Source organism: Triticum urartu, chromosome 4A (assembly GCF_056163025.1).
Source record: "Triticum urartu cultivar PI428250 chromosome 4A, HENAU_Tu73, whole genome shotgun sequence".
Taxonomy (NCBI): Eukaryota; Viridiplantae; Streptophyta; class Magnoliopsida; order Poales; family Poaceae; genus Triticum; species Triticum urartu.
This window is the reverse complement of record NC_141876.1, coordinates 21,956,172-21,968,481: the sequence shown is the minus strand read 5'-3', so window position 1 is coordinate 21,968,481 and position 12,310 is coordinate 21,956,172. Positions and strand designations below refer to the sequence as shown.

Here is a 12,310-nt window from a genome sequence, read left to right as displayed (position 1 = left end):
GTGTATAAATACGCCCATTAACATCCAAAACAGATAATATGATAGCATGGAACAATCAAAATTTTTAGATACATTGGAGACGTATCAGTGAATTACTCACACATCATCGGAAGGGCAACAAGGTTGCTAGAGAAGCCCTTCGTGATTGATTCCCCCTCTGGCTGAGTACCGAAAAAGGCATCTAGATGGGATCACGGAAGAACAGAAGCTTGTGGCGGCGGAAAAGTTGTTTCGGGTTGCTCTCTGTTGGTTTGGGGATTTATGGGAATTTATAGCACTGGAATTATGTCAAACGGAGCTGCGTGGGACCCACGAGTTCAGGTGGTGCGACACCCTCTCTAGGGGCGCGCCGTGTGAGCTCATGGCTCTGCCATAGATCTTCTGGCATCCCCCCTGAACGTTCTAGGGTCCATTCTGGTCCAGAAAAAATCACCGTAAAGTTTCATCGTGTTTGGACTTCGTTTGATACTGATTTTCTGAAAAGCCAAAAACAAACAAAAAAGCAGAAACTAGCACTGGACACTGGGTTAATAGGTTAGTCTCCAAAAAATGATATAAAATTGCATATGAAGTATCTAAGATTGGTAATATAATAGCATGAAACAATAGAAAAATGTAGATATGTTGGAGACGTATCAAGCACTATGCGGGAATTCAGCCCACGGAGGCCGGTTGCGCGGGAACTTTTTGTGGTGCAGGTCGGTTGTCTTCATCGACAAGTCAATGCCGAGGTTATTTGTTCCAGTTCGGGTAGAGCCCGACAATTGGAGGCCGGTTGCAAGCTGATACTCTCAGGGGAGGCCTCAGTGAACTGGTTTCAACCTCTGCGGATTAAACACGATGCATAGTCTAACTTTCCAAGGTCCGACCAAGCTTGAAGACTGGTTCAGGGGCTACTTACGGTGTTACGGTCCAGGGTGACCTCACCATGTTAGGGGATGCTTCGGTGAACTGGTTTCAACCTCTGCATATTAAACACGATGCATAGTCCAACTTTCTGAGGTCCGACCAAGCTTTAAGACCGGTTCAGGGGCTACTGATGATGTTACGGTCCAGGGCGACCTCACCATGTCAGATGCCAACCTGGTTGGCCGACCCAAGGACCCCTAGGTCGGTTCTGCCATGGACCACTATGTCGTCCCATGGCGCTCTACAAAGAAGATTCGAGGATCCTTGTTATTCAAGACAAGGAATCTATATCCGTGGAGGACTCCCCTCCACAGACATAGCCGACTACAACTCTTTTGTAATTCTAGGCTTCTGATATCTTATATAACCCGGGGCCGAGCTAGTCGATGGACCCCATCTTAGATAACAGTCAATCCCTTGGTATTGACTTGTACTTTCTACACACACCAACACAATATATGTGAGCTGGAGTAGGGTATTATCTCCTGATCTCCTCAGTGAGAGACCAAACCTGCATAAAACCTTACTACTTTTACCATCCAGCGAAGTCGCCTGGTAAGGATACCTCTACTCCCTTAGGAGTTGTTGGATTCCCCAAAGAGGAAATGTGACGTAGCACAGTAACAAATAGTATTTCCCTCAGTTTAACCAAGGTTTATCAAACTAGTAGGAGGCACCACACTAACAACATTAGCATCACCTTCACACAAACAAACGAAATTTCTTGCACCCAACAAAGGCAAGGGTCGCACTCCCCTTGTTCTTGCTAGTTTCGAGATTAAAATCAAACAGTGATAGGCAAAGCGGCAAAAACAGTAAAAGAAAGTAAAGAGTAATTTGTAGGAGTTTTTGTATTGATGGAAGAATAGACCCGGGGCCATAGGTTCACTAGAGGCATCTCTCTCGATAGCATATAGAGGGATGGTAGACAAATTGTTGTGGGACAATGGACAGAATAGCACAAATTATAACTATGATCATTCATGGCATAATATCACATAGGCATTACGTCCATGATAAGTAGATCGTTAATCCAACTTCATCTACTATTATTACTCCGCCCCAAGACCGCTATCCAGCATGCATCTCAAAGTATTAAGTTCATGACAAACAGAGTAACACAATAAGAAAGATGACATAATGTAGACATGAAGAGATCAAACCAAACCCCACCGCTTTACCCTTAGTGGCAACAACACAATACGTGCCTTCGTCCCTCCTATCACAAGATAAGATCACCGTAAGATTGAACCCACTACTATGCATCACACTCTCTGAAGATCTACTCATCTTTCTTGGCCAAAGAAAACTCATAGATCGGAAAGCATACATAGCTATAGAATTACACAAAAAGTGACTCAAAGGAATCAATATAAGTCAATGAACAAGCTAACCATAAATTCACAATTCATCGGATCCCAACAAATACATGGCAAGAACTACATTTTATGGATCTCCGAAGAGATCATTGTGTTGAAGATCAAGAGAGAGAGAGAGACATCTAGCTACAACTATGGACCCGTAGGTATTGAAAGAAATACTCACACATCATCATGGAGGTAACTACGTTGATGATGATGGCCTCCCCAATGATTTCCCCCTCCGGTAGAGTGCCAGAAAAAGGCTCTAGATGGGATCGCTTCAGAATAGAGGCTTGCGGCGGCGATAAAATTGTTTCGGGTCTTGCTCCGAGGGTTTCAAAACATATGGGTATTTATGGGTCAAGAATTAGGGCAAACGGAGCTACGAGCGGCCCACAAGTCAGGGTGGCGCATCCTACCCCCAGGGCACCCCTTGCCTTGCGGGGCCCTCGTGGGTCCTTACCCGAAGCTTCTAGGGTCTCTTATTGTCTAGAAAAAAATCATAGCACAATTTTGTCATGTTTGGACTTCTGTAGGTACAGATTTTCTGGAAAACCAAAAACATGAAGAAAAAAATAGGAACTGGCACTGGGAACTAAATTAATAGGTTAGCCTAGAAAATAATATAAAATGGTATATAGAGCATACAAAAGATATAATATAATATCATTTAACAAAAAAAATGTAGATACGTTTGAGACGTATCAATACCCTACCAAGGGATTTGCCGGATCCAACTCCGACAATGATCTTGGTGAACACCTTAAAAATTCATTGAGCTTCTTGAGCATAGTGTCGTCATCCTCCTACATTATGAAAAACAAGAAAATACCACATTTTAATGAATCTCACTATAAGTTGCTCCAAACTTGCTCAAAATTTCTCAAATTACTACACATAATATGCGTGATGTTGTGTAAAAAATCAAAGATTCTGGACACTTTTTTTGATTCAGAATTTTGGCCAAAATTTGACTGAAAATGAAAATTTGATGAATCTCAAAAATTATTACTCCAAACTTGATAAAACTTTCCCAGATTACTATAGATAATATACTTGATGTCGTGTAAAAAGTTTAAGCGATTCTGGGCACTTTTTTGTCAAAAGTTTGGCCAAAATTTGGCTGAAACTAATAATTCGATGAATCTTACAATTTGTTCCTCCAAACTTGATGAAAGTTTTCCAAATTTCTAGACATAATATGGTTGATGTTGTGTAAAAGTTTCAGAAAATTCTGGACACTTTTTGGGTCAAAATTTGGCTAAAATTGAAAATTTGATGAACATCACAATCTATTTCTCAAAACCTGATTAAAATTTCCCATATCACTTCACATAATATATTTTTGTGTTAAACTTCTATAAAAATTCATGCAAACTTTTTTGGGTCAAAAATTTGGCCAAAATTTGGCTGACATTAAAACTAGCTGAATCTCGCAATCAATTTCTCCAAACTTAATGAAATTTTCCCAGGTTACTACACATAATATGCTTGATGTTGTGTATTTTTTAAAATCTGGCCACTTTTCTTTTGGGTCAACATTTGGGTTGAAACTGAAAATTCGATGAACCTACCATCTGTTTCTCCCTTGATGAAACTTTCCTAGATTATTACACATAATATGCTCACTATTGTGTACAAATTTCAGAAAATTCTTGGCACAACACACCAACACATACACATATATGCCAAATACTACCTCCGTCTGGGGTAATTTGGTCCCCCTCGTATTTTGTGAATTTCAATTTGTTCCTTTCGTCTGGATTTATTGACTATGAAAATATAAGTTGTATGTCACAAAACTTATATTATTGGATTCATATTCGAAAGAGGTTTTCCAATGAGAGGGATATGAACTCTAAATATGATAGCAATAAATCTTTTGTTGAAACTACTACTTTTAGAGAACACAGTGCAAAGTTGATTTCGGAATACTTGTTGATCTTTGCAAGTCTTTCGCCTCCCATCTTAATTTACCAAATACTAGTTGGGCAAAGTATCATGAAGCATTTAAAGATATTGATAAATGAAGGAACTATGTTGATAAAGAAATACATGTTAAAGTTATTAAAACCGTAGAATCTATGCATTACGTTGAAAAACCTCCCTATCTTAAATATTAGGGAACATTCTTTGGTTTCCAGAGTTACGAGCAAGAGATTGGATAAAAGTAGAATACCTTCCGAGCGATTAGATATACACCCTTAAGTAGCTCCAATTAATGAATTAACACTAGTGGAAAAAAGCCTAGCTATGGAGTGGCAAAAAGTGCCTTGCTGGCATAGAGACCCAAAGCCACCAATATGGCACCAGTGAAAACAGTTTAGTGGTGGCGTTGGCAGACGCGTCAGCAGTATTTTAGTACCGATGGCATCCACCTGGCTAACGCCAGCTATATATTGTTTTATCTATGGCATTTGTTGTGAGGCAATGCCAGTAATTTGTATTTTTTAGCAATAAAAAAAATACCCGGCGATTAGTATATGTGCAGGCATTTAAACTTCTAGTGGTAAGTCTCAAATTCACAAAATATACCCATCTATTACTACAATTTTCAGTAACTAGCTTGCTACTACACCTACAAGCAAAAGTTATCCGGTGGCTAGCTCTATACAAGCAAAAGTGGGGTCATCGATCTCGCAACTTGTTATCCGCGCGCTAACTAGCTATGATGAAGAATGATCCTCATCTCACGCAACTTGTTCCTACTGCTCTCTCCGTCCTTCTCGAAATAGACTTTGCGAGTCTTCAGCTCCTCCCTCTCGGCCTTCAGGAGCCATATCTCCTTCTTCATAGACTCGATCTCGGTGACCAGTAGCTGCTTCTAGTCGATGAGCTTCAATTTTTTATCGACGAGATTGGAGATCTCGTCGATCATATCGTCCTTCTCTTTCTTCAGGGAGTTATTCAACTCGTTAAGTGCCTTCATTATACTCTCCTGTGACGCGACAAGCTCACGGCTGAGCATGTCCACATCATGTACCGGTAGCTGCTGCTGGACTGTTTCTGGAGATGGGTCTCGTACATACGCCTGGCAAGTCAAATATTTGAAATCATCAATAAAGAATGGTTAGATGATATATGTATATATGCATGTGTTTGAAATGCTCATGGATGTTTTTGTAATCTTGCCTGGTTGGTGCTCGTTTCGCCTTTGTCAACTTCATCATAGGCCGCAAAGTTGCACGAGGACTCGTAGTGGCTGTTCCACCTAGTCATGGCTGGAACTTCAAAATAATGACAAGTATAGGTTATTATGACAAGGACAGAGCTATTTTGTTACTAGTAACAGAATATTATTCTGTTACTATCGCCTCCTATATAGGGCCGATGACAAATCCCACCTTCGTCCCACCGGCTCCGGCAAAACCTTATCCTCTGTCCCCGGCTTCGGAACCACCACTCCCATCCCACCGGCTCCGGCCGCTGCCCCCGCTCCCGGCTTCGGCCGCTGCCCTTGCTCCTGTCTGCCCTGGCTCCGGCCACCGCCCCGCTCCCATCTGCCCTGGCTCCGGCCGCTGCCCCGCTCTCGTTCCCCCGGCTCCGGCCGCCGCCCCGCTCCCGTCTCCCCCGGCTCCGGCCGCCGCCCCGCTCCCGTCTCCCGCGGCTCCGGCCGCCGCCCCGCTCCCGTCTCCCTCGGCTTCGGCCGCCGCCCCGCTCCCGTCTCTCTCGGCTCCGGCCACCGCCCCACCCTTGTGTATACTAGGTTCAGCTGCCACCTCGTCCCCATCTCCTCCACGACCCCATCGTTGTCCAGCCTGCCTCCCCAATCCACCACACGTTGCCACTACAGCTCCAGCATCGCCCTCTGCCTCCTAAGCTCACGGTCCATTCAAACTCAGCCACCATGCCGTTCATCACCACCACCAAAGCCCATTCATTTGGCTCCATTCGTGCAGCTGCCAACGCGGTCGCTGGGGCTAGTCAACTGTAAGATCTGCAGCTCATCAGTCCAACTTCTTCCTCCGCCACCGGTCACTCAAAAAAGAGTCGCTTGCAGGCCACCCCGCGCTTGGCCCCATGATCCAGCATTTTTGGTATAAATTTGATGAATCTTCTGATGCTCTGTTCTTTTTCATCTAGAGATTTCTGCCAATATTGACTGTTTGTATTGCGTGTACCAGTTTAATTTTTTAAAGACTCAAGCCCAACTTGCAAACCAATAGCAATCCTATAGTGCAACATGCATCAGATTAAAAAATAGCAAACTTGAGTTGAAGCAAGGAAACATAAAATTGCAGAAAGCAATTCGAAAAGAACTTGTATTGGAAATTGACAGAAAGTTTCGAGTCAAGAAAACGAAAATTTCAAAGAAGCAAAGATAAGTTCAGATACCCCCATCTTCCATGGAGATTGCGAGACCTCATGATTTTTGCTTGAGGATTTCTCCTTTGGGTCTGTCCACTGTATTTCCTGTATAGCGGCGTCCTTTTTTTCTAGTGTTTCTCTTTTGATGTTGTTAGATGTGTTTAACCCACTAATGTTCCAGGTTTCTCTATTTTATGTTACGATGGTAGTGACATTGGAGAAGAAATGTGTGTTGAGGTACAAGTCTTGAATTTTTGGAGGTTCAATGCATTGCTGCTGAAAGGTACATTCTCTCAATAGTATAATGCAATTTGTTAATAAAAATAAATAGTGATTCCATATGTATTATACGAGTGGTTCATACAAAAAAAGAAGCAAAAAGCTGTGATTCACTATGTATTATATGTCCAAATTTTGTTTTATTCAGCATAAGGCTTCCAAGCATGGTTCAGTTTCAGCACAAAGGCTCAGTTCAACAGAAACCATGCCGACTTGGATACCGACTTACCACTTAATAAGTTACTGGACTGACCAAAACTTTCTGTAGTACTAGTCGACATCACTATTCAAGATAAATTTTGAGCTATAAGTTCCATTTTTCTTCCTTCCTGTTTTGATACATATTTAGGAATTACCTTTGTTAATTTTGGCATCCCCCGAAGCCTTGCACCCCCAGAGAAGCCACCCGCTGGATCCAGTAGGGCAACACTGTTGACACCGATGTCGTAGTCCTCCGGTGTCGCCTTTCCCATCCCTGTCCAGGTATAGGACTCGCACCAGTCCAGATCTTCCTAGCTTCTCCGTTCAAGCTCCTCGTGCCATGCTTGATGGCCAGTTCATCATTATAAACATAAATTTCTTTCAGTTCTGAAACGTGTACAGTTCCAGGAACATTGTTGTGCAGACCAAAAAGTGTGCGATGGATATTCTCTTCACATTTTTTGTGTTTTGGAGTAAATCAACATAGATTGTTGACACATTAGCTTCTAATTTTTTGCACTGGATTTGGAGATATGAACAATGATTGATTTTGATTAGTACTTGGTTGTGTGATATTTTTGAAACTAGGACGACCTTGACCTTCGTCTGCTCTTATCGTTTCCAGCATCATCCAGGACAACCTCGACCTACTACCACTAGTTGTTGGTGCACCTCCTATTAGCCGCTAGCTATTACCTAGTGACCTTCGGCTTGCAAGTTTAGGAATTGGCTATGATGTTGTGTGGGCATGCAACATAATTCTAACGAAATAAATATGGAAGTTCATATATGAAGCATAATAATGCTGCGCACTCTGTTATAAGTTCTAAGGAAATAAATATAGAAGTTCATATTTCAAAACAAATGAAGTATTTTGGAGGTAAAACAAACTATTTCGAAGTACATAAATTATATTTAGGTATCTTTGTGTACTTCAATGTTACTGTACATGAACTTGTTCTTTTTATGTGAACTTGTACATTTGCCCATCCGACAAACAAGTTGATTTGCACTTTTTTGGCCATATCTGACCTGTCATATTTCTCTAGTTCCATCTCGTTCTTGAGTTCTTCTGACCAAGAGCTAGTAAGATCAAACATGAATTTATACCAGTTCAAAAAACAGATTGTTGGGAAATAAGATTAAGACCAAAAACCAGAAAAGTTGTACAAAAAGAAAGTTAAAAAGCGTTTCATTGGGACCTATATAAGAAAACAATTTGCTGATCAATCGAGAGGAGGAGGTGTAGCCGGTCCACCCGATCTCCGACATCTTATTCCACCTACAAAAAAATCTTTTTGAGTTCTATTGTTCGTCATAGGTTCACCGCTATTACCTCAGTGCAAAAGTGCCAAAAATTATTTACTATTGATTCATTTTTTATGAGAAGGTGTTAAGATGGTACATGTAGTTGGACATCTCAAATATATTGTAATGTATTTTTTGCATAGTACCTTGAAATTATGTTAGCAATTCTGAATTGCTATTGTGCTTGAAACTGAAAATGATTCTGTCACTTCTCAATCCTCGTGGACTTGATGCTTAAAATACTTCCAGAATGAATTGATTTCTTGTTCTTTCAGGATCAGTTCAGCAAATAATTTTTTAGTCGAGTCCAATTTCAAATTCTCATTTTAGTTTAGTCAAAAGTTTCTTATTTTAGTTCAGTATAATATCCAAGTTTATTCTAGTTCAATTCTTATTTTAGTTTTAGTTCATTTCAATTCTTATTTTAGTCAATCTATAGTCTATGGATTTCATTTGGCCTAGATTGCTAGATGTACTAACTTGTTGTGCCAAGGATATCTAAAACATTAAGTGTTGCTACTATAACTCGTTCATTGTTTCACGCCTTCCCACAAACGCGCGCCCCCACCTCCCCATCGACGTGCGCCGCCCCTAGATGTGGTGCTGATAGTAGTAGGCGCTGGTTGTGTTGGATAAAGTTCCTAGGAGCTCCTGTGATTTATACATGGAACCCAGATGATTTCGTTTCTTCATTCCCCCAAGTGCTTCAATGTTGGCTCCTTCTTGGCTAGTTCGATCGCTGTTGGATTAGGTGGGCATAGGTGTGGGTTTGCAGGAGCATGGAGGTGGATGGATACGGGGAAGTTGGCACCGCTCTTGTGTTATTTTCTCTGGCGATTGAGAAATTGATACACTCTTTTTAATGCGTAAGTTTATCTGCTCACAACATGTTTGTGTGAAAGCCAAATAGCTTGAGAATAGTAACCTGTTTGAGCTTAGCTGAGAGGATTTTGAATCATTGTGTGAGGCAGTGTGGACATGGCCTTGAGATAATGCATGCTGCTTTATTCATAAAGAGACGGTGTTGTTGATTTTATTCATAGGAAACTAAACCAAAACAGTGGTTGCTACTAGTGTTTGGAAATTATAATTACTAGAACTCTGATTTCTCACCCTTTTAATTGCTGGCTAATTCTTGTAAAAAGTAGTGTTTAATCTTGCTAATTACTTTGATGTGATGCCTAGGTGGTCAGTCCACCTCCTGCAACCAACACCGGACGAATTAGTGCAGTGTGTGTGTTTAAAAAATTCAGTTTTATATTGTATGGTAGTTCACCGTATAGAAAATTTGTAATAGTTTGGCCAGAATAAAGTTCGCATAGTTCATACTCGCGAGGCAGTAATGTTCAATGAGAGAAAACCATCAGTTCAAATATATATGCAGGAGGTTGAGCGCATAAAGAAAATGTAATTTTTCTTTTGGCGCGTTTAATTTTTCAGTATCCAGTACATTAGTTTAGTAGTTGGTACTAACTACTCTAGTTTTTTGTTTGATGTACCTGTGGTGTCTAGTTTCTTCTGTCAGTTCAATTTCTAAATTTCATCTAGCTCAATTCATATTGTAGCTCCAATTTAGTCCACGTGGTTAATTGTTGGCTGGTGTGTGTGTGCAGGGTACAGTGACATTGAGTAGGCGCGAAGTGTATCACTCCAGCACGCTAAGCTCCAGTGCATGTCAACGTCTTCTCCACTGCAATGGAAGCTCCTCTATTCCAGTTGAGCACTGGTCATCGTCCAAGTTGAGCACTAGGTGCCGTCCAAGTTCAAAGAGGGTTGTATGCAAGTACATAAGTTTGTTGTAGTGAGAAAAATGCGGGGTTTTAACAATATTCTGTATGATTCATTTATTCAACCTTATAACTTGGCAATATTCGGTCTATTTTTCTATGATGAAGGCACATGTGAAGTCCTGTGCAATCGTTATCCCCCTAGTGCTTCAAAGATTCATATTTTGTTTATTCAAATGTGGTGTGCGCCTGTTTGATGAGGTAAAACAAAGTAAAATAGTGAAAATGTTATTAAAGAACTTAGAAGTACAAAATGTAGAAAATAAAAAAGTTCTGATTCCTTTCAGGTAGGAAATTTAGAGAAAACATTAGTTTTTAAAAGAATAAAATGGTAAAAATGTAAGTCCATTCAACTATATAAACAACAAAGGTACGATGGTGATGACACCGTCAGTAAGGATAAGGATGGGAAAGAAGATTAAAAACTAAAACTAAAAGAACATCAAGTGATTATTTTTTGAGAAGTACAAACTCTCTAGTACCATGAGTACCATAAATTAAAAATTAAAAATTGCATCAGTTCTAACTCAAGGGATAATAAATTTGCAAAAAAGAATTGTAGCAGTAAAAGTTTGGAGGAAAAAATCAATTTAATAAATGGAAAGACCACATGTTTAGAACTACAAAAGCTGTATGTTCAAACATGATGTCTCAGATAAGTTTGGGAAAAATCTCAAACAAAAGAAAAACCCACGGAAATTCAAATGGTAAAAGTTCAAGTCGTAAAACGCAAGAAGTCCGAGTATATGATGGATGTGGGAGTTATTTTTACATTAACTGTTCGGTGCTTCTTTTTATGTAATGTTTTATGTTTTCAAGTGCTTGATGAAAATTTATGTTCCTAGTAGTTCATGTATTATTGCCTGAGGAGTTCATGTGTTACTGGCCAGTAAGGAAACCTATTAATCACTCTCTCAAGTGTGATGAAAAAATGGGCAGTAAATTGATGAAAAAATATTATCGAGTTCGAAACACGCCGAGACATGCGACAGCCACCCCAGTTCGGGCGTAGTAAGTACCTCAGTATGAGTTAAAAACGATGGTCCGTTCGGAATAAAAGAAATGACAGAAATTCAAATTGTAAATTTCAAGCAAAAAAAGAAACCCCATGAAAATCCTGCTTAGTAAGTACCTCAGTACAAGTCGTAAAATGAGAGAAGTTTAGAACAACGTTGTCAAAAAAATGTTGAGTTAAAAAAATAAACAAAAGAAACACATTTTCTTTCTGAATAAAATATCATTCAGTTCGATGATACAAACCATACAAGTACAGGGGCGACGATACAGTAAACCGTTGAAAACTTACGAGAAAAATATTACAAAAAAACAGAGCAAAGTCTAGTTAGTGAAAACACGCTTAGTACAAACCCATGCAAGCATCAGTACAAGTACCCTTTTTAGGAACCATTCAAAATTACTCTACAAAAAATAGCTCAGTACAAACATACATATATATCAGTACGACTACTCTGTTTTTCACACGAGAAAACAGCAGGATCCGTCATGCCGTATTCAAAATTACTCTTAAACGGTTGTGAAGTAGAGAAAGCGTTCAACATGACTAAGTTTTGCATTCTCGATAGCTATCCAACGGTATATTATTTGCCATATTTCGACAAACTTTTTTAAAAAATCGCATTTAAAATCGAATTTGACTGTATTCGAATTAGTTTTTAAACCGTAAGGAATTAGAAAAACATTTCTATACGAAAACGTTGCGCATTTTACATAGCTTTCCAACGCCGTATCATTTGTGTCAATCCGATAAACCGTTTGCAAAAAATCGCGAAAATACGTTTCGCCCAAAATTTCACCGTTTTTCAAATTACTTTTAAATCATATAGAATTAGAAAAAACAATACATATATGGAAGATGCGTATTTTCACCAGCTTTCCAACGCCATCTTATTTGCTCAATTCCGACAAACCGTTTGAAAATTGAGTCCAAAATACGATTCACGTTTTCGGTTTTGAAAAAAATGGTTTTTTCAAGACTGCTCCTAAACCATAATGATTTTGCAAAAACGTTCAATATACTTGAAATATGGTTGTTAAGAGCTTTCCAACGATATATTACATGCCACGTTCCGACAAAAAAAATAAAAGTTTTTGAACTAAAGAAGACGATCTCTTAAACACAACTGAAAGCATCAGTTC

The 12,310-nt window shown here is 39.7% G+C and overlaps 1 long non-coding RNA gene across 2 annotated transcripts; it reads left to right on the top strand.

Annotated features, from left to right (window-relative positions):
• Window positions 1-5,602: 5,602 nt before the first annotated feature.
• LOC125554550 (uncharacterized) lies at window positions 5,603-10,289 on the top strand. Of its 2 annotated transcripts, none has more exons than XR_015600153.1 (3): window positions 5,603-6,307; window positions 6,760-6,861; window positions 7,241-10,289. It is a non-coding gene; the product is annotated as an uncharacterized LOC125554550 (long non-coding RNA). The 2 variants fall into 2 exon arrangements; XR_015600152.1 differs by having other exon boundaries at window positions 7,006-10,289.
• Window positions 10,290-12,310: the final 2,021 nt, after the last annotated feature.